This window comes from Lissotriton vulgaris, chromosome 7, assembly GCF_964263255.1.
Source record: "Lissotriton vulgaris chromosome 7, aLisVul1.2, whole genome shotgun sequence".
In the NCBI taxonomy this organism is placed as follows: domain Eukaryota; kingdom Metazoa; phylum Chordata; class Amphibia; order Caudata; family Salamandridae; genus Lissotriton; species Lissotriton vulgaris.
In genome coordinates this window covers 1358634609-1358660982 of record NC_141695.1, presented here as the reverse complement: position 1 = coordinate 1358660982, position 26374 = coordinate 1358634609, and positions in this window count along the sequence as shown.

Here is a 26374-nt window from a genome sequence, read left to right as displayed (position 1 = left end):
TGAGCTCCAACCGGAGTGCTATTCTCTGCGCCTTGTGCCCTAACTGAGAGAGGCACTGAATACACCCTTGCAGCAATATCCGGGGGACTACGAGTCCCAAGAGTCCCTCAGATTCCACACACCTGGCCCGGACCATCGGCACGCCCCCAGCCTGAGGCGCATAGAAAAGACCTCGCGGAACCCGCTATCGCGAGTCCCGCAGCGCTGTTGCTAGAGGCGTTTTGGTTTTGCGGTGTGTCCTGTTTCTCCTGGCGACCTGCCCTAAAACGAAGCGGAAAAGAGCTTTTGAGCTCCAACGGAAGTGCTATTCTCTGCGCCCTGCGCCCTAACTGAGAGAGGCGCTGAATACACCCTTGCAGCAGTATCCGGGGGACTAGGAGTCCCAAGAGTCCCTCAGATTCCACACACCTGGCCCGGACCATCGGCACGCCCCCAGCCTGAGGCGTAATTTAAGGTTCTTAGTCATCCCGCAGCACGGGAGCGCGCGGGAGCAGCCCGGGAGAAGCCCGGGACAAGGGCGGGCCGTCTGTGGCCATCAGAGGCCGTCAGAGGCCGGGCTGGGCCTGAAACTCTGCCCAATTCTCCGCTGGATCGCCTTGGCCATGTGAGCATACACCTCCAATATACAGATTAGCGCATTCTGTACATTACGGACACTTGAGGCTGACTATAAAACTGTGATTGTAGTTTAATCCCTTCTTGTGCAATGGCTCGTGAAACTAGAAGTAAGGCTGCTACTGGAGGGACAAAGTTGACAGGAACCCTCGACGACTTCACAGTACGCACAAACACATTAATAGATCAGGGAATTGTGCTTATGGAGAGAAGGGTATCCCAGGATCTAGCATTTGCAAAGAGGTCATCTATGGGCCACATAGCTGAGGCCCGTAGCCCGGAAAACGTAGCAAGCAATACCACCCCTCTGCAGACACTCGTAGAGGTCCATAATAATACGTCTACTCAGCCGGCACTCCGGGATTCTATTCTCTGTGACTCTCAGTACCTGGCACCATTGGGGAACATCCTCATCACCACCCAACTAGACTCCCAGGCTGAAAGTAGCAATAATGAGTCGCAAGGGAAAAGGGAGGGACCAATTCCAAAGATTAGACACACTAAAAATAATACTACCACTTCTAAGAAGACAAAATCGGCAACTGTGCATAAACCGGGAGCCGATAATAGTAAAGAACAAGTGAGGGGAGCTTCCAAAGTGGACAGGGGGAAAGAAGAGGTTCGCCCTAGGACAATACCCTTGACTATTGATGATTCCATCTTAGATGACACTCTGGCCGATATTTTCAATAACAGCACCACACCCAATAGTACAGCCATCAGTATAGATAGGGAAGATCTGCTTATATCGACACTAAAGACTCTTATTAAATCCTTGTTGTCTCCTCTGGAAAATAAGCTCCTGGCAATAGAAACCCAATTAAATGCCCTACATAAGAATATAGATGCCTTGCGCTCGACCCAGAATAAAAAAGTAGCCCACCTAACTTTGCCCGCAAATAAACCACAAATAATAAATAAGCCCTTAGCTGAAGCTAAAAAACCAGCTCCCAAAACACCATTGCTAAACCCTTGCCCTCCGGCGACAAGTAAAAATTCGGTTAAATCTACTCCAACCACTGAGACAAATACAAACAAACCAGCCACCTTAAATGCCCCCATCCACAGTCCTGATAAACTTTTACAAGATAGGACTGAAAAACGTAGAGGGATCAATTTACCACCAGATGCATGTCCATATGTGGTAATCTTAACTGGGGTCCCTGAACTGGCTGCTCAGGCAACGGAATCATTTTGGACACTTAAAAATAAGGTGCTTCGCTGGTTAAATTCTAACCACCCTCTTCCACCAACCATAACTAGCAACATCTTAATGGTACAGAGGGTCCCTTGGGTGGGATAAAACAAAAAGAGAATTCAAGGAGACTGTGTGGTGGTAACCTTTGAAGATCATAGAACAGTGGACCATATATGTCTGGGTGCAAAGAGAAATAATAGAGTCACAATTATGGCAAGACCACTCTCTTTTTTCTACATGCCAGTTCAGTCTACGGACAATAGATGGAGCTGGATGAGGGGTTCAAATTATCCTCGGGGAGGATGGGGCCATGAAATGTTTGGGGATCCAACTCAAAATACATGGGGAGAAGGGGTAAATGATGGTTGGACTTCAATACAGCGAAGGGTGGGGAGAACACATTATGGTGATCGATACAGACATACTGAATGGATGGGCCCACAATATGTTCCATTTACCATCCCCTGCTTCAATCGGTTTAGCGAATTGGATGCAGTGGATTGACATCCAGAACAAAATGGGTCCCTACAGTCTCCTTCATCCCTATTCACCCTTAGTAAGTCATTGGATTGTGGTGGAAACCCGTTACCCCTTGATATGATCACAGGGAAGGAAAGTGAAAAAAGGCCACCGATTAAAAATGATAACACAAATGTAACTAATACCTTGTGGAGGGAGAATAAAAGATATAATGGAGTAGACACCAGGATCAATGGAAAGCAAACCGCTCTAGTTATTAATACCCCCAGAAACAATACATCTGTAAACCAGGAGAGGGAAATAGATAATGGCGGTATGGCCTTAAATAAAGACATATGTACCTTGATGTTTTGGAATGCGGCAGGTTTGAAATCGAAAATTACCAATCCTTCCTGGGAAACTGTTACAAATGGCCTGGATATTATGGCCTTTCAAGAAACCTGGGCTACAGACCCCATACATGTTAATGGTTATAAAACATTCTGTACCCCAGCAGTAGATGGCGCACATGGGAGACCCAAGGGTGGCCTAATTACGTACCTCTCGAAAGGTTTAATGTACGAGAAGGCACATTTTTATTCTAAATGTGATTTCTACCATAAATTAGTGATAGATACTAAAGCTGGACTCTGTCTTGTAATTATACATTTCTATAATATTATCCCAGGTAATATGCCTCGGGATATCTTGAAAATGTTAGCTAACGATTTACAATGTGAATTAGACAGTAAGGAGAAGGAAGTAATGATTTTATGGGGGGGCGATTTTAATTGTCCATTATGTACAAAAGGCCAAAAAGGCATTTGTGGTCTAATGTTAGAGCTAAGCATGGGCGGAAAATCAGTTACGCTCGCGGATTTTGCGGATTTTCGGGAAATCCGCAATCCGCGAGATTTGCGAATTTCCCGCAAAATCCGCAAATTCGCACGCAGCGGATTTTTTTTGCGGCGCGCGGCGTTGGTGATACAATTTTTGCGGCGCGCGGCGTTTATCATCGTTTGCCGGGTTGTTTTTCTCGATAGTTTGCGAGTGCTGCGCCATTTTGGATCTTGCTGTGTGATCCCGCGGGAATTGGCGAGCGCGATTACGTCATCGCGGCTTGCCAGCGATAGTTTGTCAACGCGAGTACGGCGAGATCACGTCTCGCGGTACTTCGCAATTGCGAGATTTGAGATGCGGCGAGCAGCAAGAATCTCGCACAAGCGAAAATATAAAATTTGCAATTCTGCACAAGAAATCCACCAGCAAGCAGCATAAACCTTCTTGAAATGATGATTTTTATCTGAATAACTCCTTAGGTTGACATTTGCCTGCACTTTTTTAGCGAGGAGTCCATTTTGGGGAGGGGGGTGGGAGGAAGGAAGTGCCCCACAGTCTTCAACTTCCTGTTCCTGTTCAGCAGGCTCCTCCCAGTGCTTTGTCCATCTCCTGGTCACTTTTCATTTGGATTTGGAGCTGGAAGGATTACTTTTTGTGAATGCTGCTGGATATTTGGATTTGAGGCCTTTTTGACTTTCTTTGGATCACTGTTGGATTAGAAATTTTACAAGTAAGTTTGATTGGGGCATTACAGTTGCTGCAACTAAAATTTTGGAATTTTCGATTTTTGGGCTGTTTTGGGGCCTTTTGCCCAGGGGTACTCAGTGGTGGGTGGACTGAGTCTTTCTGTGGGTTGTCTTGAACTTAAACATCATGGAGGCCATGGATGGATTGGGATTGTGCTGATTTTTCAGTGATTTTCGTTTTTTGGGGCTGTACTTGTGGCCTTTTCACCAGGGGTATTTGAGTCTAGCATGGGCCTAGTCTTTCTGTAGGTTGTCTTGAATTTAAACATCATGGAGGGCATGGATGGATTGGGATTGTGCTGATTTTTCAGTCATTTTCGTTTTTTGGGCCTGTACTTGTGGCCTTTTCACCAGGGGTATTTGAGTCTAGCATGGGCCTAGTCTTTCTGTGGGCTGTCTTGAACTTAAACATCATGGAGGGCATGGATGGAATGGGATTGTGCTGATATTGCAGTGTTTTTCGATTTTTGGGGGTGTTCATGGGGAGGGACAGGCCATGTGGCTGGTGGCCATTTTGAGTGCAGCTACAGGCACTGGCCATGTGCTGGCAGGCAAGTGGCCATTTTGAATGCAGGCTTTGTTGTTAGGCCTGCAACCATTTTGCCTACTTTTCAACCTTTATTTATGCCCGGGGTAGTGAGTCTTGCATGGGCCTAGTCTTTCTGTGGGTTGTCTTGAATTTAAACATCATGGAGGGCATGGATGGTTTGGGATTGTGCAGATTTCTCAGTGATTTTCGTTTTTTGGGCCTGTACTTGTGGCCTTTTCACCAGGGGTATTTGAGTCTAGCATGGGCCTAGTCTTTCTGTGGGCTGTCTTGAACTTAAACATCATGGAGGGCATGGATGGAATGGGATTGTGCAGATTTCTCAGTGATTTTCGTTTTTTGGGCCTGTACTTGTGGCCTTTTCACCAGGGGTATTTGAGTCTAGCATGGGCCTAGTCTTTCTGTGGGCTGTCTTGAACTTAAACATCATGGAGGGCATGTAATGGAATGGGATTGTGCTGATTTTGCAGTGTTTTTCGATTTTTGGGGGTGTTCATGGGGGGGACAGGCCATGTGGCTGGTGGCCATTTTGAGTGCAGCTACAGGCACTGGCCATGTGCTGGCAGGCAAGTGGCCATTTTGAATGCAGGCTTTGTTGTTAGGCCTGCAACCATTTTGCCTACTTTTCAACCTTTATTTATGCCCAGGGGTAGTGAGTCTTGCATGGGCCTAGTCTTTCTGTGGGTTGTCTTGAATTTAAACATCATGGAGGGCATGGATGGATTGGGATTGTGCTGATTTTTCAGTGATTTTCGTTCTTTGGGCCTGTACTTGTGGCCTTTTCACCAGGGGTATTTGAGTCTAGCATGGGCCTAGTCTTTCTGTGGGCTGTCTTGAACTTAAACATCATGGAGGGCATGGATGGAATGGGATTGTGCTGATTTTGCAGTGTTTTTCGATTTTTGGGGGTTTTCATGGGGAGGGACAGGCCATGTGGCTGGTGGCCATTTTGAGTGCAGCTACAGGCACTGGCCATGTGCTGGCAGGCAAGTGGCCATTTTGAATGCAGGCTTTGTTGTTAGGCCTGCAACCATTTTGCCTACTTTTCAACCTTTATTTATGCCCAGGGGTAGTGAGTCTTGCATGGGCCTAGTCTTTCTGTGGGTTGTCTTGAATTTAAACATCATGGAGGGCATGGATGGATTGGGATTGTGCTGATTTTCAGTGATTTTCGTTTTTTGGGCCTGTATTTGTGGCCTTTTCACCAGGGGTATTTGAGTCTAGCATGGGCCTAGTCTTTCTGTGGGCTGTCTTGAACTTAAACATCATGGAGGGCATGGATGGAATGGGATTGTGCTGATTTTGCAGTGTTTTTCGATTTTTGGGGGTGTTCATGGGGAGGGACAGGCCATGTGGCTGGTGGCCATTTTGAGTGCAGCTACAGGCACTGGCCATGTGCTGGCAGGCAAGTGGCCATTTTGAATGCAGGCTTTGTTGTTAGGCCTGCAACCATTTTGCCTACTTTTCAACCTTTATTTATGCCCAGGGGTAGTGAGTCTTGCATGGGCCTAGTCTTTCTGTGGGTTGTCTTGAATTTAAACATCATGGAGGGCATGGATGGATTGGGATTGTGCTGATTTTGCAGTGTTTTTCGATTTTTGGGGGTGTTCATGGGGAGGGACAGGCCATGTGGCTGGTGGCCATTTTGAGTGCAGCTACAGGCACTGGCCATGTGCTGGCAGGCAAGTGGCCATTTTGAATGCAGGCTTTGTTGTTAGGCCTGCAACCATTTTGCCTACTTTTCAACCTTTATTCATGCCCAGGGGTAGTGAGTCTTGCATGGGCCTAGTCTTTCTGTGGGTTGTCTTGAATTTAAACATCATGGAGGGCATGGATGGATTGGGATTGTGCTGATTTTTCAGTGATTTTCGTTTTTTGGGGCTGTACTTGTGGCCTTTTCACCAGGGGTATTTGAGTCTAGCATGGGCCTAGTCTTTCTGTAGGTTGTCTTGAATTTAAACATCATGGAGGGCATGGATGGATTGGGATTGTGCTGATTTTTCAGTGATTTTCGTTTTTTGGGGCTGTACTTGTGGCCTTTTCACCAGGGGTATTTGAGTCTAGCATGGGCCTAGTCTTTCTCTGGGCTGTCTTGAACTTAAACATCATGGAGGGCATGGATGGAATGGGATTGTGCTGATTTTGCAGTGTTTTTCGATGTTTGGGGGCTTTCATGGGGAGGGACAGGCCATGTGGCTGGTGGCCATTTTGAGTGCAGCTACAGGCACTGGCCATGTGCTGGCAGGCAAGTGGCAATTTTAAATGCAGGCTTTGTTGTTAGGCCTGCAACCATTTTACCTACTTTTCAACCTTTATTTATGCCCAGGGGTAGTGAGTCTTGCATGGGCCTAGTCTTTCTGTGGGTTGTCTTGAATTTAAACATCATGGAGGGCATAGATGGATTGGGATTGTGCTGATTTTTCAGTGATTTTCGTTTTTTGGGCCTGTACTTGTGGCCTTTTCACCAGGGGTATTTGAGTCTAGCATGGGCCTAGTCTTTCTGTAGGTTGTCTTGAATTTAAACATCATGGAGGGCATGGATGGATTGGGATTGTGCTGATTTTTCAGTGATTTTCGTTTTTTGGGGCTGTACTTGTGGCCTTTTCACCAGGGGTATTTGAGTCTAGCATGGGCCTAGTCTTTCTGTGGGCTGTCTTGAACTTAAACATCATGGAGGGCATGGATGTAATGGGATTGTGCTGATTTTGCAGTGTTTTTCGATTTTTGGGGGTGTTCATGGGGAGGGACAGGCCATGTGGCTGGTGGCCATTTTGAGTGCAGCTACAGGCACTGGCCATGTGCTGGCAGGCAAGTGGCCATTTTGAATGCAGGCTTTGTTGTTAGGCCTGCAACCATTTTGCCTACTTTTCAACCTTTATTTATGCCCAGGGGTAGTGAGTCTTGCATGGGCCTAGTCTTTCTGTGGGTTGTCTTGAACTTAAACATCATGGAGGGCATGGATGGAATGGGATTGTGCTGATTTTGCAGTGTTTTTCGATTTTTTTTGTGCTGTATAACTGAACTGATGTTCCTCTGTCTTCCATTGTTTTTAGGTGCACAAGACTCAAGAGAACCACCAGTGCCAGGAAGAAGTCCTGCAGCGGTGCGTGTGTGCAGCACAACGTCACGCGACGTCACGTCTGGCCTCAGACAACTCTACAATTCGTGCAACTGCGGCCTGCTGTCTGACCTGCTCTGAAGAAGATGGCCCCAAAAAAAGGTCTCCGTAGCTCCTCTAGCAAGAAAGTTGCTAGTAAGGAGCAGAAGAAGCAAGTTACCAAGGAGGCTGGTGTGCCACCCGCCACGTTTTTTGGGAGCAAAAAAAAAAGTACGCCTGCAGCAGCAGGATCTGCTGGGGACCAAGCTGGGAGCAGCACCCCTGCTCCATTGGGTTCAGTGCCTCCACCACCACGCCAACTTAAGTCAAAGCCCTTGAGTGCTTCAGAGGCAGTCAGTGTACTTCTCCAATCACCATCGACCAGTGATGTTGGCTCATCGCAAGAAAGTAGCAGCAATGTCCCTGAATCAACACAGGTTGTTGTAACTCATCTGACAAGTGTTGAACAACCACAGCCGCAACAACAACACCATGTGCAAGTACACGCCCAAGTACATGTGGAAGGAGAGGCAGCAAAAGGAGATGCGCAAGCAAAGGTGCATGGAGGTTCACAAGTGCCCACAATAGTTGTTCCTCCCGAAGTAGGGGCACATCAGGAAATCGACAATGAAGCCGAGGTATCATTGGAACCCACTCCTCCTGATGATCATTCACTGTCTTCCATATCCCCAGCAAGGAAAAGATCAAGGGGGGTGTCTACATCTTCTTCAAGCCCACCTCCTACTGATGATCTGGATGACGATTGGGTACCATCACCGCAGCCTGAGAGTGAGGCACACCATGATCTGACAAAGGTACCTAAGCGTAAAAGGAAGGTCGTCGAAAAACTCATAGCTATGGAGTGTGATGAGGCTCAACAAGAAGTGACTGATACTGCTGGTGATGAAGCCTCTCACGATGACGACGAGCCAGTCATCACAAAGGTCACTGCAGCCCCACCGGGCATGCAGCAAAGAGACATTTTGACCCTATCCCGAGAAGCTGCTGAGCGTGATGATGATGTCGACGAGGAGGCAATGGAAATGGAATCATTAGATTTGGAGTTAAGTAGTACACCAAAACCTACCGCTTCCATATTTCTTCCTCGCAAGAAGGTACCCACCTCGACCTCAATTCGTGGTGGTGAAAGTGCAAAACGTACTGAAGTTCGGCAATCCACATCCTCCACTTCATCTGGCATTAGCAGCAGGACCACCACCACCAGTATCGCCGCCTCCTCCGGCCCCAAAGACATTTCAAGTCTCCAGTTTGGGACTTCTTTAGTGTTTGCCCAAAAATGGAAAACGTAGCCATTTGTAGCATTTGTAAGGTTCGAGTTGGTCGTGGTAAGCTTGGTTCTAACTATGGTACCGGAGGCCAGAGAGGTCATCTTAAGAGAGCGCACCCTGTCCAATGGTTTCCGCACCTAGAGGCGTTTAAGCAAGCCGGAATAGCACATAATGAAAACGTTGATTTTTCTTCTGATGATGACGAGGAGGAAGAAGACGATTCAAACACTTCACTTACACCCAGTACCCCTGTCAGCAGCACACCCCATGTGAGGCTCACTAAGAGTGTGGGAGAGAGTGAGACATCAATGCGGAAAAGTTCATCAGCGAGCGTAACTGGGTCGAAGATATCATCATCATCCCGTAAATCCTTGGTCCAGGGCAACATTAAAAAGATGTTGTTTACAGAAGCGCAATATGAACGCAACCACCCACTGACGCGTCTGTATAACACTAAGCTGGCTAAAATGCTAGCTCTGGACCTTCTCCCTTTTTCTTTTGTAGAAGGGGTTGGTTTTCTAGAATTAGTGGCAGCGCTCTGTCCTAAATGGAAGGTTCCTAGCCGGTTCTATTTTGCCCGAGTTGCGGTTCCAGCACTACATGAAGATGTTCTGAAGGTGATTGGGGCAGCTTTGCAGAAGAGTGCTGTTCACACTATACATCTGACAACAGACATGTGGACCAGTGGCGCAGGCGCTGATTACATGTGCATCACTGCACACTGGGTCTCTTTTTCAGGGGCTAAAGCAAAGCTAAACGCAGGTGTTGACGCGGACATTGTTTTTAAAGCTTCTCGGAAACATGCAACACTAGCCATGTTTGGTTTGGAGAAACGTCACACAGCAGAAAACATTTTGGATGTCTTTAACACAAATGTCCTTAACTGGCTGTCCCCACTAAAACGCCAGGTTGGTTATGTTTCCACGGACAATGGCGCCAATATAGTTAAGGCCATGAGGGACGGTTACTATTTCAGAGTGCCGTGTTTGGCGCACTGTATAAACCTGGTTGTCCAAAAATTCTTGGGAAATAAAGGCAGTGCAGCGTACAGTGTATTGGACACCTGCCGAAAAATGTGCAAGCATTTCAGCCATTCTTTTAAGGCCCGGAAGCAGCTGAGGAGCCTGCTATATCAACGTAAAATGCCAGTGAAAGCACTCATCCAGGAGGTGGTAACACGTTGGAACTCAACCTTCTACATGCTTGAGCGTCTGTATGAGCAGTATACGGAACTCGATCAATATTTCCTTACAGAGGGTACAGAGGAGCTGAGGATGGGTGCGGCGCAATGGAACATAGTTCAAAGCCTGACACGCATGCTTCGTCCTTTTGAGTTCTTCACGCGTGCAGTCAGCAAGGAGGACTCTAATTTGGGAAAAGCTATCCCATTGTTGTACATGCTGGAGGACCAACTGAAGGAGGTGTGTTCTGTGTTTGAAAAAGATGACAAAAACCAAGACTCTTTGCTTCTGGCTGAGAAATTATTAGAGCTCCTACAAGGTGATGAACGTCTTAAAAAGATCCACTCAGAAGAGCATTACATTTGTGCTACTATTCTGTATCCACGCTACAAAAAGGCGCTGGCAGGCCAAGCATTCTTTCCTTTTGATGATCAACATGTTCCAAAGTACAAACGTTGGCTAGCCTTGTCAGCCAAGAGGTTTGAAAGAGAACGGCTGGAAATTGAAGGAAATGGCAGTACATCAGCAGGCCATCCCCAGTCAAAACAATCCACTTCTGCACCTGTGGCTGTGGCACAAGTGACCTCTCAGCCGTTAAAGACACCGGCAACCGGATCATCTGCACGAGACACAACAGAAACATTGGAGGCTGAAGAGGATTGGCTAGCTCTGCGTGGGTTTGGTTCTCAAAAGGTCAGAGGCACAGCAAGAGCTAAGCAAAGTGGAGGAACCTTGGATGAGGACCTTGAGTCGATGGTGAAGGACTATCTGAATGACTCAACAGAGGTCTATGTTAATTCTGACCCATTGGCGTATTGGCGTGGGAAAAAAGAATTGTGGCCACAGCTCACCAACCTGGCTTTAAACTACTTGTCTTGCCCACTCGCAAGCGTGTCTTCTGAACGGGTTTTCAGTGCTGCTGGTGGCATTGTAACTCCCAAACGGAGCCGCCTCTCGCCCAAAAATGTGGAGAGGTTAACAATGATCAAGATGAATCAGCACCTCATACCACCAGATTTCAGAGTACGAGAAAGTGTGCCGGATGAAGAGGAGGTGGCCAGCAACATAGATGAGGAAATTTCTACTCTGTCAGGTGACACTGAGCTCACCCTGCCTGAATTCGCAGAGTATGATGACGAAGCCTTATTCTTATTCCTGGACCGTGATACCGAGCCCTGAAAATGAGACAACGAATCAATAACTTTCTTTTTCGTCCTTATTCACTTTTATTCCTGTGTGTCTGTCTTTCTTTGTTGTGCACAGTTAATATATTTCAAAATTTAATCAGATAATCACAAAATCAAGCCCATCAACAGAACTGTCTTCACTGGTTTGCTAATTGATTTGAAGTTGCCGCAGTCTGCATTCCTCAGGTTCACAAGTTCAGAAGAACATGCTCCTCTATCCTCCTCCTCCAGACTCCTATTTCCATCAAACCAGAGGGCTGGTTTACGCCCAATGAAGAAAGACTCAGCACTTGTGGGGGTGTTATTGTACCTCTTTGCAGGTGAGTTGACGGCTCTGGGGCCATTGCTGGGAAGCTCTAATACCGGATAAAAGTGTTTTGGACCAAATCCCAGGCGCAAATTTTTTTGTGTTTTTGATGACTTGCTTGCCTTTGAGGTGCTCTTAGGGGGGGGGTTCCGTCTGTTTGTGGGTGAGTTTCGTGGTCTGGGAGCACTGCTGGGACACTCTAATCTTGATTGCATTTGCTTTTCAGGAAATCCGTCGTGGCAACCCCGACTTATGGCCTAGCTACGCAGCGCGTTTGGACCGAAGGCCGAGAAATATTGCAAGTATGAGATTTTGCTTTTGGCCTGTTTGGGGGTGTTATGCTTCTTGGCGGGTGGGTTGGCGTGTCTTGGGGCATTCCTGGGAAGGTCTAATACCGGGTAGAAGTGGTTGGGACAAAATCCAGGCCGATTTTTATTTTTGGCTATTTCTGACATTTTGCTCAATGTAGCGTTTTCGGGGGCCTGTTTGGGGGGCTTCCTGGTGTTTGTGGGTGAGTTTCGGGGTCTGGGAGCACTGCTGGGACACTCTAATCTTGATTGCATTTGCTTTTCAGGAAATCCGTCGTGGCAACCCCGACTTATGGCCTAGCTACGCAGCGCGTTTGGACCGAAGGCCGAGAAATAGTGCAAGTATGAGATTTTGCTTTTGGCCTGTTTGGGGGTGTTATGCTTCTTGGCGGGTGGGTTGGCGGGTCTTGGGGCATTCCTGGGAAGGTCTAATACCGGGTAGAAGTGGTTGGGACAAAATCCAGGCCGATTTTTTTTTGGCTATTTCTGACATTTTGCTCAATGTAGCGTTTTCGGGGGCCTGTTTGGGGGGCTTCCTGGTGTTTGTGGGTGGGTTTCGGGGTCTGGGCGCACTGCTGGCTATATTTACTTTACTTTGCAAGAGGTTTGAAGCAAATCCATGGTGGCAGAGGGGAGTTAGGGCCTAGCTGCAGAGCGCGCGCGGAGTGATTTGGGAAATTTGTGAAAAATTGACTAAGTCCCCATATTTGTACTTTTGCTCTTTGGCTGTTTGGGGGTCTTCTACTCGTTTTCTCCTGGGTAGACGGCTCTGGGGCCATTGCTGGGAAGCTCTAATACCGGATAAAAGTGTTTTGGACCAAATCCCAAGCGGAATTTTTTTTGTGTTTTTGATGACTTTCTTGCCTTTGAGGTGCTCTTAGGGGGGGTTCCGTCTGTTTGTGGGTGAGTTTCGTGGTCTGGGAGCACTGCTGGGACACTCTAATCTTGATTGCATTTGCTTTTCAGGAAATCCGTCGTGGCAACCCCGACTTATGGCCTAGCTACGCAGCGCGTTTGGACCGAAGGCCGAGAAATATTGCAAGTATGAGATTTTGCTTTTGGCCTGTTTGGGGGTTTTATGCTTCTTGGTGGGTGGGTTGGGTTGGCGGGTCTTGGGGCATTCCTGGGAAGGTCTAATACCGGGTAGAAGTGGTTGGGACAAAATCCTCGCAGAAAAGCCTTTTGGCACTTTTTGTAACTTAGGGTTCGTTAGGGTTAGCCCTAGCAGCAGGATTGCATGTGTTTCGGGGTGTTCTAGATTTTTGCAACTGAGTTCTGGGGTCTTAGAGCACTCGTGAGAATGTGTAATTTTGGTTGCAAGTCATTTGAAGAAAATCCATGGTGGGAAAGGGGGGATTTGGCATAGTTAAAGAAAGCCTTTGCCACTATTCTTAACTTAGGGTTCGTTAGAGTTAGCAGTATTTCTATTGCATGTGTTTGAGTGGGGGGGATTTCGAGTCTTGGAGCGATGCTGGCTATGGCTACTTTTGCTTGGTTGCTTGCAAGTGGTTTGAATGCAATCCACGGTGGGTAAGGGGTAATTAGGAAGGGGGTACTTCGGCCTACTTTTACTTTCAAAGTAAGTTTTGTCACCAGTTTTCTGCTAGGCCTCGTTTTTTGAGATTTGATTGGGGTCTTCTACATTTTTGCGACTGGCTTTAGTAAGGGTCTGGGTGGGAGCACTGCTAGGAAGATCTAATTTTGTTCTAAAACACAGTTTACAGTACACCTAGCTTGAGTGGAAAGATCCGCTACATTAATTTGCCCATACTTATTTATCCTTCAAAAGGTGACTCAGACAGAGTACGCACTTTCAAAAATATTGTACTGTCTACTAGGAAAATCAAATTGTGACTTTTTGCACTCCACAGCCTACATACCTTATATTTATTTATCAGTGGTGTTGTAATATTATATCACTTCCTGTTTTTCGTTGAATAATTACAGGCCGGGTTTCAGTCTCTGCAATGGGGAAAAAAGGATGGAGTCAGGCTTCACAGTAGCGAGCCACAATTCAGCATCAGGCAGGCAGTGGACAGGGTGTCTTCTGGTGACCAACATCGATGGACAAAGCGTCGGCTGCAATGGAGGAGTGCCGCTAATAAGAGGATTTTTTTTCTACAGGCAACTTACTTACCACTTCCAACAGGACAACTACAACCACATAGATACAGTATCCCTTGCCTTTTTCTCTGACTGTGACTGCATTTCTTGGATCTCTCTCTGCTTCTAAATTGATCCCTTAACACATCACTTAGTCCACTCCACTATCACATCTGCACCACACATAGTCATTTGTAAGTGCTCCTACGTAATTCGCAAGTCGCAGCACGCCCCAGGCCGTAGAGGACTGGGATGGCCCCAATGATGAAGCATGTCACCAAGGGGCAACCCTGGTGAGTGAGGGGACACCTAGAAAAAAAGCAATTTCTCCTTTTCTATCTACTATACCTTTCAGACCAACCCCATTGAGTGTTGTTGTGAATGGATTTATAGTGACCAGCAAGGCTCTCGGGTATCTGGCTACAGAGACCTTATGTTGAATATCGTTATCAATAATTCCACACAGGCCCTGTACTGTCGCATTCTTTCTTCCACAGTTGTCGAAAGTACTACTTACTTTTCACTGACATGCATGCAGTAGTGCATGCACTTTCAAAGATTGATGGATAGGTTTGTACCCAAAGAATTGTTTATGTTCAATTGTTTGTCTATGCTGTGCTTTTTTTACAGGGTGTCTTCTGGTGACCAACATCGATGGACAAAGCGTCGGCTGCAATGGAGGAGTGCCGCTAATAGGAGGATTTTTTTTCTGCAGGCAACTTACTTACCACTTCCAACAGGACAACTACAACCACATAGATACAGTATCCCTTGCCTTTTTCTTTGACTGTGACTGCATTTCTTGGATCTCTCTCTGCTTCTAAATTGATCCCTTAACACATCACTTAGTCCACTCCACTATCACATCTGCACCACACATAGTCATTTGTAAGTGCTCCTACGTAATTCGCAAGTCGCAGCACGCCCCAGGCCGTAGAGGACTGGGATGGCCCCAATGATGAAGCATGTCACCAAGGGGCAACCCTGGTAAGTGAGGGGACACCTAGAAAAAAAGCAATTTCTCCTTTTCTATCTACTATACCTTCCAGACCAACCCCATTGAGTGTTGTTGTGAATGGATTTATAGTGACCAGCAAGGCTCTCAGGTATCTGGCTACAGAGACCTTATGTTGAATATCGTTATCAATAATTCCACACAGGCCCTGTACTGTCGCATTCTTTCTTCCACAGTTGTCGAAAGTACTACTTACTTTTCACTGACATGCATGCAGTAGTGCATGCACTTTCAAAGATTGATGGATAGGTTTGTACCCAAAGATTTGTTTATGTTCACAATTGTTTGTCCATGCTGTGCTTTATTTCTTGTCTCCCAAAACCTTTCCCAAAAACCCCCGTACCCATCCATTTTTCAAACCCTAACCCTCTTCCCCCGGGCTGTGTGGTTTTGATTGATGTGTGACTAAATTACAGCAATAAATCCACACACTTGCTGGGGAGGATAAGGTGATAGCAACAGGCTGGTGAAGAAATCCGAGGATATATTCTTACTCTGCTTGACAAAGACCCATGGCTAATGTCAAAGAACTTCAACCGAATTAGTAGTTATACTTTACCATTTGTTAGGCTACAATGTGGCACTGTTCTAGTGTACTTCTGTCACCTGCTATATTCTCAGTTGTACCGTTGAATTGCTCAGGAGGACAAACCAGATTTCATTTTCTTTTCTTTCATAGGCATGCAACTGCCACTGTGTCACACCACTAGTACCACCGCTATGAGGAAATTTTATCCGACCAAGATTGCCAACCTTATTCGCTGTTTCCTGTGGAGCCAGCCCTGGGTCTAGCCCTACTTTCAAACACAAATTACAGGTAAGATAAGCGTTTGGTGGTTTGGGGGTATAATGGAGTATTAGTAGGAGAGACGAGAGACTGACGGTAGTACTACTAAAGTCCTAGGACTCTTGGATTCACTTCACTTACTCTGTGAGAGGCACTTAGTGTTGAAAACATTTGGGCATTTACACTTAAAGGTAGAAAATGGAACTAAACTTTCAGGAAAACAAAGTCACTGTTAAACCCCCACCCACCAGGCAAGCAGTAAGAAACGGGTATGCTCAGATAAAGTTTGAAAAAGTATATTTATATCCCTAACAAAATAATCTCCTGCAAGACCCTCCCTAACCCCAACGATTGTCCTTCAAAAGTCCCCAAAAACCCAACTCCCAATTCCCACCCCCCAAAAGTCTCTAAAAAAGGGGCAAGGGACACTATGGTGGATGCTGTCTACTTTTTGGGCCAGGGCATCATGCTCCTGGCGGAGCAAGGCGTGCTCTACGCGGAGCCCCTCCAACTCGTTTGAAAAGTGGTGGAGCTCCTGCTGGAGGCGGGACACCATCAGGGTACTGCGGCGCAGGCGTGCCTTCAATGCCTTGCAGGTGCAACGGCTGTGAGAGGAAGCTGTTGTCCTTGCTACTCGGCGGTGGCGTTTGGCTTTGGCAGCCCGGCTCAGTCTGGGTGGACCACTGTGCTGGGTGGCACTGGCAGCCCGTGGGGGCACGGAGGCCGATGCAGACGACGTAGTTGTTGTGGTCGACTGCACACTTTCTTCGTCCTCCAGGGCCACCAGCCACCGATATTCGGCCACAGTGGCATCGATCCTCCGTTGCCGGGCCGCTCTAGCCAGCTCCTTCCTCCTTGTTCGTTTGGAAGGAGAACCTATATGAAGAAAGAAAGACATAGTCTGTAACCAATGCTCTTTAAGATTAACTCAATCATTCAGCAGAAATTTGTGTTGCACTACAACTAGCAACTTGCAAGCGCATTACATAACTATTGAGGCCAGTATCTATCTAACCTCACACTTCTTCATCCTTGCTCTAACATTAGTGGGAGTTTAAGGAACAAATTCTACGAGCACTATGGACTTCCATTGGAGTCGACTATGAAAGTACACCAGTCTTATTCTTCTTCTTGTCTCTTGTTTAGGAAAATTGATACGTTATCTTCTGCAAGCCGGCATAATGCCAGCGCAGTAAACTTGCACCCGAGAAAAAGAGACGCACGCCATGAGGAGTGACCTAGACTTGCGTTGCGTTACTGTACCCGTCCAGTACATGCAGGTGGTGAAGCTCTTACTTTTCTATTACGGGTAACACTGAGAATACTCTGTTACAACTCAAGGGCTACTGCTTAATTAATTTAACTTTCACCCTACAGTGGAAATGAGTACTAGAAATGGAAAATTGAAGAAGATAAATAATCTGATTATCTATCACTTCACATGGGATGTTTTTGCTTATATATGGGATGACTTTAGGTGCTTTGCTTTTGATTGAGTGACCAGTGATACATCCACACATGAATGACTGAGTACTACTAAACTTATTAAGAGAGGTAGGGAGTGGCCACCGTAATAACCGGATCTATGCTGTGCTTGCAATACAAACTACTGCTACTATTGATGGTAGTATTTGGACAAAATTAAAACTTCTTTTCCTTGCCTTTCCTACACTGGAACGACGTGCGGGTGCAGTGTTACATGCTCTTCAAAGTTACACTTAGTTCATCCACTGACCGTCTACTCTCTCTAGATCATGGGTACTCACAAACTTTCTCTCAGGGGCTAAATTTACAGTGTAGTTTGTGGCCGAGGGCCGCACTGGTGGGGGCGGAGTCAGAGGGGGCGGGGCTAAAGCAAAACGAAAACTTGTGACCATGAGGTTGCACACAGGTCCCTGCAGCAGATGCCTTCATCCACTGAGCCACCAGACCCAGCATTTACATACATCTCTCTCCCTCCTGCTCTCCCTCCTGCCCTCCCTCTCCATCTCTCTCTCCCTCCTGCCCTCCCTCTCCCTCCCCCTCTGTCATCTCACTGTGTGTGTGTCTATCTGTGTCAGCCTTCAGCCCGGGTTGAGACCGCTTTCTCAACGCGCACACACAGACAACAACACCAAAGTACTTAACAGGTCTTTAAAAGACCATTAACATATTATTGAGGCTTTGTTTGTTGTAGCGCCCCTGCATCTCCACCCTGACAATCACTGCTTGCCCGGCCGCACAGAGCAGAGGCTTTGTTCAATTTCACCTCTTTGTGGCCTTGCATCTCCACTCTGCTCTGTGGGGGCCGGGGGAGCAGTGATTGTCAGAGTGGAGATGCAGGGGCGCTAACAGGTGAAATACAAAAAAGCCTCTGCTCTGTGGGGGCCGGGGGAGCAGTGATTGTCTGCAAGGTCTGCGCACCGCCAAGGAAGGCTTGCCGGGCCACCACCGGCCCGCGGGCCGTACTATGAGTACCCCTGCTCTAGATACACATATGCTATCTAAGAGTCAGATAGTAGCATGATCCGGGTATATGGACACATACAGTTTCTGTGTCACCCACCCAGGCTGTTGTCCTTCCACCCATCATTGCTTCATCATTCACCCAGCCATGCATCTCATATTCTTGCCTTCCCAGCTAGTCTTCAATCTCAATAAGTAAGGAATATATAAGAGCTTACCTCTGGCCGCCACCACCACCGTCTCAACTCTCACAGCCGCCGCCTCCTCCCCTGAAGAATTGCCCTCCGCCTCCGTGTCGAGCACCACCACCTCCACGCTGGCCCCGCCACCAGATGTTCCACCTACAAAGTTCATTTAAGAATGTTAGAATAAAGCACTCACTAGTCTTTGGTCTAGGAATGAAGACATGTGAAAACAATGTAATTTGTGACTGTCTACTTTAAAGTTAAAAAAAATGTCCCTTTTTCCAGGGAAGGTTGTCTTGCTGCACTTTTTGGCACAACTGATGAAGGCTGGTTTTTTAACACACACCATTTTTCTCCACACAGACAGAAGATGGACTTCTAACAACAAGATCAAGTTGAAACCAGGTGAGAGCTCGGCTCGACCACAAGAAATGTCTTCAATTAATCGTCAGCACTAACCACTTTTCCATTATCAGTTAAACGTTTAGTTTTATTATGACTTCATTTTAATAAATGTGTTTACTTTTAATAAAGCTTTTAAACTTAAATACAATCTGTGTTTTTTGGTCCAGACTAGAGTGACTGAGCGAAAGGTTTTGCAATTTTTGCAAGCATGAGTCCAGATAGAACACTTCAATAGACATTATGGACAATCCCAGAGGACTGCACTAAGTTGATAGAGCTATTGCTGACTAGAATCATGGGAGTTTCGCCAACCGTGCAATCTTAGTTAGCTACACAGACAGACTAATAAGAATAATCTAGTAATACCACAGGGAGTCATAGTAGAGGCAGGATAAGAATTTAGATACAGTCTACAAGAAGATCAAAGACAATTTTGAAAAAAGTCAAATGAGGAACGCTAGGAAAAATAGGTACTAGTCTAAAATGAAAACTTACTGGGGCCAGCAAAGGAGCCCTTGCCTGCCCGATCCTGGCCCTGTTGAACAGCATCCGCCGCCTGCTGCTCCTGTGTCCTCCTCTCGCCCCTGGGGGGAGCTGACGTACAACATGAAAGAAAGAACAGAAAACATGGATGATTGTTGCTTGTCAATGTCAACCAACTCAAACATTTCAAAAGAACAATAACAAAATATTTCCGCAAAATTATATTGATTAGGGTTAGTTTTCATTTATTTGCGGACCTGTGACTTCGAAAGTCACGTAACTCACTAAACAAAGTACTGAAAGGTTCACCTAGGACTGGCAGGCAGCAGTCCGCAGGCAAGACGCAAAGTGACAGACAAACTCCATTGTGATTTCAGTCAGATCAGTGACAACACTAACAGTTGCCTGCTACATTACCAGTCATTTAAATAGTCAAACTATCAATCCACCGCCACTATTTTTCTTATTGTCAGGGGTACAAAGGAAGGGGCAGATTTAAGCCCCTTGCTGCTCTTTTGCTCCGTTCTTGCGTGACTTTTGTGACGCAGCAGCTAAACAAAAAAGGGCGCCATGGTGCGGCGTATAATATTATAACAACGTGACGCATTTGGGAGATGCATCCCGTTATAAAGCCCTGCGCCATCAGGGGGCGTTCCGGCGCAAGGGAGGGCATTCCTGCGCTGGAACACATCCTAAAAGTGGCTGAGGGAAATCTACAAAATTTCAATCAGTCACCTTTAGGACAATGATGCGTCACACAAACCCTGCACCTGCTTGAAGCAGACGTACGGCTTGACCCAGCATTGGGGAGATAGGGTACCCCAGAGCATTGCTGGAGCTGCGCCATCGTTGCGACGCAACTCCAGCAGTAAAGCTTCGGTGACGTTTTGGGCCCATGGTGCGCCGCATTGCAAATACGGCGCACCATGTTTGGTGGTGGTAGCGGGCCGCACAATTAATGGCGCATCCCTGCTACTTTGCAGGGATGCGACGGTAATTGCAATTCTGCCCCTTAGGGGCATACTTACTTACGCGTTCTGGCGCATCTCCAGAGATGCGCCAGATCAAATGCGTCACGCAAAACTACCCTTGCGACACGGCAGATGCGCCTCATTTACAATGCGGCGCGCCCTGGCGCAAGGGTAGGCACTTGCGTGACGCATCTCGTCACGTAAGAGCGGCGCATCGCTGGAGTCACGTCGCCAACGCAATGCAACTCCAGTAATGCTCAGGGCCACCCAATACTTAACATGCTGTGTCAGTCCTTTCGCCTGCTTCAAGCAGGCATAAGGAATTGAATTGACGTAGCAGCGTCGCAGAAGTGCCTGCGTTAAATCTTGTAGATTTCACGCAGGCAATTTTGCGAGGCGCACAGCCGCCGGACCGCCCACCCTGCGTACTAGGAACGCACCCATTGTGGTGCAGGCCCATGGCTTTATAACGTGACGCATCTCCCTAGATGCGTCCTGCTGTAAATGACTCGCAGGGATGCGGCACGTTTATGCCGCTGTTGCGTCACGCAAGGCAACGTAAACGTGGCGCAAGGGGCTTGTAAATGTAATCCGCCCCCTAGTGTCTAGCATTACGCAGTTCTGTAAAGTACACTCATACATAATAGTTACTCAGGCCAATGAGACCACGAAATAGAAAACAAATAAGCATAGTAGCAACGCCACTGAGAAGGAGAGCAGTGCACCTGAAATGCACAGAAGATTTTGAAATATAATTTAACTACAATGTAATCGTCATCAGCGGCATTATTGGCTTGCTCCATGTAAAAAACTAATATTTGCAATACAACAACACAGAGCAGGAGAAAACATCATAGTAGTGAGTGATGAAATGGCTACTACTACTCACCAAGCCCGGGGATCTCCAAGCCGAGCTGGTCCAGCAGGTCGCGCTCCCGGTCCAGGAGGTCCGTCCAGCGATGGGTGACCTGGCTGTAGGTGCGCTGGACCCCGTAGAGGTGGGATATGGCCCAGCACACCTTCTCCCACCGCTTCCGGCGCTTCCGCATGTTGTAGCCGCCGGCCGCGATCCTGCCGCCTCCCGCGATGGTCCTGGGCAGGCGGCGCTGGACGAAGTAGACCAGCGCGCCCACTTCCTCCGGGCTGAATATCTCCCGTCGCGTCACCTGCTCGCCCCTCAATCTCCCGCATGCTGTCCTGGCACTGGGTCCAGGACTACTCCCCACCGCCGCTGCGGCCCTCAAGTGCCTGGGCAGCTTCACGGCGCCTGGCTTGACCATGGTCTGGGCAGGTAAGGTAGGAAGAAGTAGAAAATTAAGAAAGAATAGGATAGGGAAGAAGAAAAGAAAAGAGTTTAAAAAAGTAGTTTAAAAGTAAAGAAAAATAGCAGAAAAGACAAAAATATACAGCTAGGAAAAGAGAGGGATAGATAAGAAGCAAAATCGTAAAAAAAAAACTGAAAACAAGCAAAGGATGGCAAAGATACCAAGAGGATTAAACACCATGCCCAGACACAGGAAATGAATGAAAAACACGATGGCCGGCGCCCGTTCACGAGCGCGAAAGTAAGTTCGCGCGAGATTTCCCTTGCGATCTCGTGCGAACCTCTAGATTTCCCTCGCGATCTCGTGCGAACCTCTACTCGCAATGCGCTTACTGCGCGAGATTATACATAGCGGGCGGAAACGGAAATACGTCACGCAAACAAAATGGCCGCGCCCGTACTCGACCTTGGGGTAAATTCGCGTGTTGCGCTGCAAGCGGCTCGCGAATACTGCAAAAAAACTCGCGAAACAACAAGCCGCAAAAAAAATAAAAAGCTCATTCGCACGAATTGGCGGCTTCCGCAGTCGGTTTCGCACGACGCCGCGCCCCGCGAATAGCGCGAAAAAAACGAAAAACGATTTTAGCAAAAGCAAAAGCAATGAGCAGGTGCAAAAGGTCAACCTAATGATTTGTAACGATTCCCTGTAGTGCTTCCTGAGGGGGCCCTCCAGAATTCGGTTGCCTGCTTGCAACTATTGTGTGACCCTGCTCTGACCTTAACGGTATGCCACAAAGGTCCTGATTTACAGCTAAAGGAGCAGACACGCAGGTGCCAGGCTGGAACTTCAAATTCTTTCAGTGACACATTAATTAGCCCCTAATTCATTATTGTCAGTTGGGGCAGGGCAGGTGTTGTTAATAAACTAACCCCAAATTAATTCATGTCAGTTCAAGCAGGGCAGGTGGGCTTGCTTTTCCCCCCCATCTTCTACAGTGATGATGAACCAGAGGGTGGCATTGATGTAACAGAGGGTGGCATGGGTCAAAGAGAGGGTGCCAGTGGTGAAACAGAGGGTGCTGGGAGGCTGTGATGATGAACCAGACGTAGAAACAACATAGTCGCGACCGTTGCGAGCCGACAAGTAAGTTCGCAATTGCGAACTAGTACCAAATCCTCGCGAACTGGCAGAAACACTTGCGAACACAAAAAAAAAAAATCCGCAAATTCGTGAGAATTCGCGGATTTTGCGGATTGCGAATTCGCAAATCCGCAAAATTCGCGAACGCGAGATTCGCAAAATTCGCCCATGCTTAGTTAGAGCAGGACATTAACCTCTCACATTTTAAACATACTCAAACTGGGGACTTATTGAATGAATTGTTGTTTGATTACGATTTGGGTTTTGCAAATGAGATGACTCTGCAATCAACACCTTTTGCATCAACTTGCAGGGGAGCAACCACTACCATTGACTTTACCCTCTGCTCAAATGGTTATGGTCATAAAATTAAATAGTTTTAAAATTTTGGATGCACCAATGAGTGACCGCCTACCTCAAATACTTGAGATTGAGAACCTTTTTGTGGCACGACGGAACGATCATACCCCAGCGCCGGTCGCCCCAGATGTGGCACTGGGGAGGCAAAATGGATATACCCTCAAGTGTAGTTAGGTGGTACCGGAAGAATTCTTAAAAAAGCTGGTAAAAACCTGGGCCGATAGTTTTAAAATTTGTCTGGGCGAAGACTCTGACAGTGAAAGCATAATAGAGCACTTTAACATCATTGCATCCACTATCAAAGAGAAATTGAAATTAGCATCAAAGAATGGGTCCAAGAATAGTACAAGATGGTTTGACAGGACCTGCACTAAGGCCCTTACAGAACTCAAACATGCAATACATAAGGTGCCCCGAGATACTGCTCAGATAAGAAACCTAAGGAAAAGTTACAACCAGGCACTAAAAGATAGGAAGAGTGCCATTAAAAGGGTGGCATGGGAAGAATTATGTGCAGCCTCACAAACTAAAGATACATCGGCCTTCTGGAGGGTGGTAAATACCCCACTACCCTATGAAAACACTGAAGCTCGCTTGGAAATTGTGATTAATGAGGAGGACTGGGTTGCACACTTTTCCACTCTTTATATGTCTATAGATGAGGTTCAAGATATGGGTCTAAATTCACCAGATGAGTCAGGACACGAGGCCCATAAACTGATGGTATCTTTACCCGAGGTCTTAACAAGCTTGGAAGCCACAAAGGGCAGTAAGGCGACTGGTCCAGATGGGATCCCGGCAGATTTGTACAAGGCGAATAGCGAAATCTGGGGTCTGATGCTTGTACAACTTTTTAATGCAGCGTTAGTAAAGGGACTGAGTCCATCTTGGTTTACATCAATCATTGTACCTATTTACAAGAAGGGAGATAGACAAAATTGTGCCTGCTATAGGCCAATATCCCTTCTTGATTCATCAATAAAGATCCTCGGTAGAGTCATTTTAGCCAAATTACAAAACTGGGCAGAGGAGTTTGGGGTAATAAGCGACCTACAATTCGGATTTCAAAAGGGCATAGGAACAACGGAGCAGGGTCTAAATTTATTTATGATCCAACAGAAATATATTACGATAAAAAGGGAAGCTTTGTATTTTACATTTGTTCATCTTACACCGGCTTTCGACTGTGTGTCACACTCTAAATTATGGGACCTGATGTCAAGGCTGGGCGTAGAAAAGTCGATAATCCAATTCTTAAGGGAGTTATATTCAGGAGCCACTGCTATTGTACGTTATGGAAAAGGGGGGAATGCAGTAGGCCTTTTGGGATAGGGCGCGGTGTACGCCAGGGGTGCGTCTTGGCCCCCTTTCTATTCCTTTTTTATATAAATGGCCTTGAAAGTTGTCTGTTGCAAGAGTGTGGGGATATGCCTAGGATTGGAAAAAGATTTATCCCTGCACTGTTGTATGCAGATGACGCAGTACTAATGGCCCGTACCCCCATGGCCCTGCAAAAACTGATAACATCTTTTAACCAGTTTATGCTCAGCTTGGACTTAAAAATAAATTGTAGTAAGACCTTCGCAATGAATTGTGGCACACGCATTAAAAAGGAAATGAAAACGATGTATATAAATAACGCCCCTTTAGGAAGAACACCCACCTTCCCGTACCTTGGAATTTTGTTTCACGAGACCGGTACTTGGTCAAATGCGGTGAAGGCAAGAACGCTCCTGTTCTCTAAGACAATAATGGCACTAAAAAGTTTCATAAGAAAACTGGGGAAAAAAAGAATTAGGGAAATGTTAACTATTTATAATGCAAGGTGTGTATCGGTGGCATTGTATGGAGCAGGGCTCTGGGGCTACTCCAATATAAAACCACTCCAAACGGTTGAAAATAAATTTTTACGGCATATCCTGTCAACACCAGAAAGTACAGCAACTTTTATTTGCCATGCTGAGTTGGGGTTGCCGTACATTACAGACATTATTAGAATACAGCCCATTCTTTTGTGGCACAGGGTCTGGACTGTAAATTAATGTGTAATAAACTGCGCCATATTACAGGACTTGTAAAAGTGAATGGACTTGAATGGCTAAATTACATCAGAACTTTCCTGATGGAAATTGACCGCTCACAATATTACGAAGATCCATCTACTATGGCACACATTCCCAGAAAAACATTGAAAAAACGATGTATGGAGTATCTGAGAGAAAAAAGACTGCTTGAAGAAACTAAGAAAAAGACTGTCTCTTCACATCAGTTAATTCTAACCAGAGACAAATTACAGCCATACCTAACCCTGCATATGCCAAATTATGATAGATTCCTTTTAACACGTTTCAGATTTAATATTGTTTTTAGATTATTTACTTTCCCTGATATGAATTCTTGGTCTAATGAATTGCCTGTATGCCCTTGTGATGAATTATCTGTACAATCCAATATACATGTTTTATTCTTTTGTACATTCTATACCCTGCCCCGTAGGAAACTTATTGTCCCTATCCTAAAAGAGATGAACCTGAATAGATGTCGCCCAGCAGTTTTAGAATTGCAAAAAATGGATAATGTTTTTACTGTTGCCTCATTATCTGAGTTTTTTAAACAAGTTTTTAAATATCGGAAATCAATTTGCCTAGATGAAATTTAATATTGTATATATTATGGATTACATGAACTGCGATAACTTCTCCTTTTTACAAACATCTGCACTATTCAACACTGTAAATGTATTTCTTTTTTTTTATCTGTTGCTTTTATGGTTATTGATTTTTAACCGAATAAAGTACTTTTTGAACTTTGAACTTTGACTAAGGGCAGGTGAAAGTGTGGCTGGAGAAGGCTCTGTGCTGGGTTGGTTATCAGCACTCCTTAGGTGGAAGGAAGCTTAGGTGTAGAGGAGTCTGGTGTTGGGAAGGATCATAAAGACATCTGGAATAGTTTTGATATATTAAAAGAAAATGTAACAGAAGACACTAACAAAAAATCTTTTTAAATACTCTGTTTCTCTAACATATAAATATATATTGGTATTGTGTTCCTAATATATAAAAAAAATAAAACCAATATATCATCTGAGAGCGACAGACTTAAAAGACAAAAGTTAAACATAAGTTAAGAAATGATGCGTCAAACAAATACACATTACAAGAAATATACTATACAGAAACATCAAACTTTCAAATAATAAGCAATTACTTGCTTAGTTCCACCTATCTGGTGTGCTCTTTTAAAAGTGCTGGTAGAATAACAGGATCACCAGTTAATTACTAGATTACACGATAATTAATTACTGTCCTTTTTTTGGAGCCAAGCAGCATTGCACAAAGTTTGATACCAACAAATTCACACACAGGTTAGTTCCCATTTCCGGCAGAACCACAGAGTGGCTTTCCATGTACAGTGGTTACCACTGACACAGAAAAGGTGTAG